Here is a 5,422-nt window from a genome sequence, read left to right on the forward strand (position 1 = left end):
TTTTATCAATAGCTTTAATTGGAAGAAATGAGGTTTACAGGCCCTTAAAGTAAAATATAATGGCTTGTGTCAGAGTGCTATAAAACATTCTTCTTAAGAGCAGAGTGAGAAAAAAAAAAAGAATGAAAACATGATGGACCTGGAATAACAGCTCAACAGTAATGCTGTATAATTGCTTTTCATCCTTTCTAGCAGCAAGCAGTGAAGCTTTAACATTGATCAGAGATGATGACTATCACAAAGTGCTTAAAGTACGGCACATTGTTAAATTTCCTCAGCCTTTGAAATAATTATAGCCTAAGCAAGCATAAAGATGACCCCCCACCTCTACTCACCTTCCTCAAATGATTTTCCAGCCAAGGTAGAGAGAATTAAAGAGATATGACATGAATGAGCTGTAGTAGAACATCAATGTCAAAAGATATATCACAGACACTTAATTCAAAAGGATAAAAATCCTGTGAATGTTTCACATTCATGCATGCAAAAAAATTTAGTCACTCATCTCAGTGACAAACACATTACTGAAATGAAGAATGTAAAGTACACAGAATGAATGAGAATGTGCAACACAGAAAAATGAGAAGTGTTTTCTGATGATTTAAAGGCACTGACTCTTAGCTGCTATGAATTTACAGCTAAAGAAATGATTCAGGGAGAAAAGCTTTTTTTTCCATTTATAGAAATACAAGGTAAACGCCTTCCCTCTAGCCCCCAAGACTTTTGTAGTTTGTCGTAGATGAATATTTTAAAATTAAAGACTCATTAGAATTTGACTGTTATTTAATCACGTAATAAATTAACAAGTAGCTATTGAAATCCTTAAGGTTAGCGGTTCGAAACTAGAAAGGTGTTCTGCTCCCATATAGATTTATACCCTCGGAAACCCTGTACAGGGTCGCTATGGGTCAGAACCGACTCGATGGCACTTAACAACAACATTAAAATCCTACCAAGCTCTAAACACCGTGAAAGAACACCATAGGTGGTGTGCCTTTGCAAGAGTTGCACGTTAGGCTTATGACACACGTTTTCAGTCTATCTGATTCCAGTGCCATTGAGATAGGCAATCTCATGCACCATTGGCAGTTTGCTACATCATGTGCTCACTTTGATGTCTCTCTGCTGTGGAACGTCACTCCATTTCAGAACAAGGAATTAGAAAATATGGGGCATTTAATGATATATATAGGAGTCTTAACTAATGGAATAAATGTATATGTTATATGTTCTCTAAAAAGTTAATTACAAGATGCATTCTACATCGTTTTTCAGATAATCCCAGTGAGTTTGGATCTTCATTCTTCACAGTGTTGTTTGTGTGTGTGTGCACCGTGGAGTCTATTCCAATTCACAGTGACACTACAGGACAGACTACAACTGTTCCCTAGGGTTTCCTAGGTTTAGTCCTTAGAATAATTACCAAATTATCAGTGTTCAGTCATTGACTTTTCTTTGTTCCCCGGCACATTTTTTACTCCCTCTGATTTATTATCTCACTCTTTTAAACAACAAACAAAATTTTAGAATGTGTTTTCAAGAAGGAACCCAAAACAACAGTTGGCAATGGAAATTTTCCTAGAAAGTAGTGCCACAAAATAGAATCTGAAATTGTTTTTCTCAGGGATCAAATGGAAACAAGGATCCCATTGCTGGACATAGAGTACTCATAAAACTTGGTTTACTTTCCTGGTACCTCTTTGAAAGCTTCACTGGTGTGATTTGGATCAGAATAAGATACAGGGAAGTGCTTGGTGTGTGCAATGATTCTACATCTTGAAAACGATGTAACATGGTAATTATGGGGGATTGTGGAGGTGGCTTGCTTTAAAAAAAAAAAAAAAAAAAAAGTTTCAGAAAATACCAACTCTGGGCATGCTAGTAAATCAAAAAGGCTTCCAAGTGTTGTGTTTACTGTCTGCAATTGGAGGACAGAAAGAACAGGCTCAGGGTTTAATCCTAAGTGTAGGGGGAAAAGCTAAAGACACTGAAAGTTGGGCTTCTTCAAGTCTCATTACATTGAGACTCTGGTAGTGAAGGTATCCTGCTATGGTGTTGTAGAGTAAGCACTGGGCTACTAACCACAAGGTTGGCAGCTGAAACCAGCTACTCTTTGGAAACTCTACAGAGCCACTATGAGTTGAAACCAATTATAGAGTATGTAACAACAACAGCAGTGATGGAAGAGGCCCTGAGAACTTAGTTATATCATTGGTAAAGACTTACTTAAGATTCTGGCACCCCTGGATTTTCTTGAGCTTTCAGAAATGTTCCTCAGCACATTGAGAAGCAGTACTGTCACTGTTGTTAGCTGAACAACAATCATCTGAAGATAATATAAAAAACCTGAAGTTGATACCCTTATAGTATGATCTTGTTGCCTTACAAGATCATCCACATCTTCAATATTTGACTCCAAATATAGAAATAGGTTCAACAATCATCAGAGTCACAGCAGGAAAATATCTTCTCCACCACAAATAGTAATATATGTCACTAAAAGAGCTTCAGGTCTGGTCTAAGATCTACCAGCAGAAGCAGCAGAAGATGGATTGTTCTTAGGTGCTGTGGAGTGTGCTCTGACTTATAGCACAACAGAAAGAAACACTTCCCAGTACTGGGCTAGCCTCACTGTCGCTGCCATGCCTGACTCCATTGCTGCTGCCACTGTACCAATCCATCTAATTGGCGTCTCCTTCTTTTTTTCTTTACAAATTATGATGCCCTTGTCCTGAGACTGGTCCCTCTTGATAATATGTTTGAAGTATGAAAGATGAAGTCTCACTATCCTGACTTCTAAGGAAAATTCTGTCTGTACTTCTAACACAAATTTGCTTTTTGATTTTTCTGGAAGTTCATGGTACTTTAAAACTCTTCTCTGGCATAATAACTTAAATACAACAGTTCTTCTACAGCCTTGCTTATTCATTGTCTAACTTTAACATACAAATGAGACTACTGAAAATACCATGATTTGAGTCAGGTTCACCTTAATCCTCAAACTTATATCTTTGCTCTTGAATACTTTAAAGTGATCCTGTGCAGTAGATTTGTCTAATGCAATACAGTATTTGATTTATTGACTGCTGCTTCCAGGAATGTTGATAGTGGATCCAACCAAAATGAGGTCCTTGATAACTTCAACCTTTTCTCCATTTATTATGATGCTATTTATTAGTCCAGTGGTGAGGATTTTGGCTTTCTTTACATCAAGGGGCAACCTACACTGAAGGCTGTGGCCTTAGATCTTCATCAGTAAGAATTTAAGTCCTCTTCACTTAGCAGTAAGCAAGCTTGTATCGTATTCATATTGCACTTTGTTAATGAATCTTCCTCCAAACTTCATGTCATGTTTTCCCTCACAAAGTCCAGCTTCTAAGATTATTTGCTCATCACGCACATTGAATAAGTATGGTGAAAGCATATGCTCATTTTTCCAAATTTTAAACCATTCAGTATCTCCTTGTTCTGTTTGAACAACTACCTCTTGATTATGTATAGGGTCCTCATGAGCACAATTCAGTGTTCCAGGATACTCATTCTCCACAATGTTATCCATAGCTTGTCATGATTCACGCAGTTGAAACCCTTTGCATAGTCAGTAAAGCATAGGTAGACATCTTTCTTCATACATTCCATGTTCTGATTATTATTTTGATTATTCATTTTCAGTTGTGCCCCATCAGTAAATGAAGGTCCTGAGGGCTTCAGTCCCACGGGCTTTACTCCGTTTGCATCATCACAGTCAACTCTACTTTGAGGAGACAGTTCTCTGAGTTGCATTTTGTGTGCCTTCCAACCTGAGGGGCTCATTTCCTGGCACTGTATCTGACAGTGTTTCTCTTCTATTCATAAGGTTTTCAGTGACTAAACATTTAGAAGTAGTTTGTCTCTCTTCTTCCTAGTCTGTCTTCATCTGGAAGCTCATCTGAAACCTGTCCACTATGGGTGGCCCTGGTATTTAAAATATCCATGGCATAGCTGCCAGAATCACAGCAATTGACAAGCCACCAGTATGGATTGCATCTCAATGTAGAGAAAACAAAAATCCTCACCACTGGACCAATAAACAACATTCTTACAATAGAGAAAAGATTGAAAGTTGTCAAGGACTTTATTCTTATTGGATCAACCATCAACAATCATGGAAACAGCAGTCAAGAAATCAAATGACGTATTGCATTAGGCAAATTTACTACAAAAGACATTTTTAAAGTGTTGAAGAGCAAAGATGTGAGCTTGAGGACAAACGTGCACCTGACCCAAGCCATGGTATTTTCGATAACCTCATATGTATGTAAAAACTGGACAGTGAATAAGGGAGACTGAAGAAGAATTGATGCATTTGAGTTATGATATTCGATGAGAATATCGAAAGTGCCATTGACTGCCAAAAGAACAAACAGATCTGTGCTGGCAGAAATGCAGCCAGAGTGCTCCTTGGAAGCCAGATGACCAAACTTCATCTCTCATACTTTGGACATTTTGTCAGGAGGTATCAGTCACTAGAGAAAGATATCATGTTTGGTAAGGTGGAGGGTCAGAGAAAAGAAGAAGACCCCCAGTGAGATGGATTGGAAAAGTGACAGCATCAGTGAGCTCAAGCGTGACAACAATTGTGAGGTTGGCCCAGAACTGGGCAGTGTTTTGTTCTGTTGTGCATAGGGTTGCTATGAGTTGGTACCAACTTGATGGTACCTAACAACAACAAGATATCTTTCTGGTATTCTCTGTTTTCAGCCAAGATCCATCTGAATTCAGTAATGATATCCCTTGTTCTTCCACATCCTCCTCTGAATCTGGCTTGAACTTCTGGCAGTTCCCAGTCAATATACTGTTGCAGTGTTTGAATTATCTTTAGCAAAATTTTCCTTGCATGTAATATTAATGGTATTGTCTTATGATTTCCACATTCCATTGGGTGACCTCTATTTGGAATGGGCATAGATATGGATCTCCTCTAATCAGTTGGTCAAGTAGCTATCTTCCAATTTTATTGGCACAGATGGGTGTGAGTGAGTGCTTCCAGGGCTGCATCAGTTTGTTGAAAGATTTCAATTTGTATTCCATCAATTCTCAGAGACTGGTTCTTTGCCAATGTTTTCAGTGCACCTTGGAAGTCTTCCTTCAGTACCATTGACTCTTGATCATATGTTACTTGTTGAAATGATTTGACATTTGCCATTTCTTTTCACTACAGTGACTCTGTGTATTCCTTCCAATTTAGTTTGATGTTTTCTGCATGATTCAATATTTAACCCATAGAATCCTTCAGTGTTTCAAATGGAAAACTTGAATTTTTCTTAAGTTCTTTCAGCTTAAGCACTCACTCACCCATCTGTCTGTCATGATGAGGTAGCTTGAGTTGCTGTGATTCTGAGGGCTATACCTCTGGTATTTTAAATCACCAGCAGGGTCACCC

The sequence above is a fragment of the Chrysochloris asiatica genome, unplaced genomic scaffold (assembly GCF_000296735.1).
Source record: "Chrysochloris asiatica unplaced genomic scaffold, ChrAsi1.0 scaffold00001, whole genome shotgun sequence".
Taxonomy (NCBI): domain Eukaryota; kingdom Metazoa; phylum Chordata; class Mammalia; order Afrosoricida; family Chrysochloridae; genus Chrysochloris; species Chrysochloris asiatica.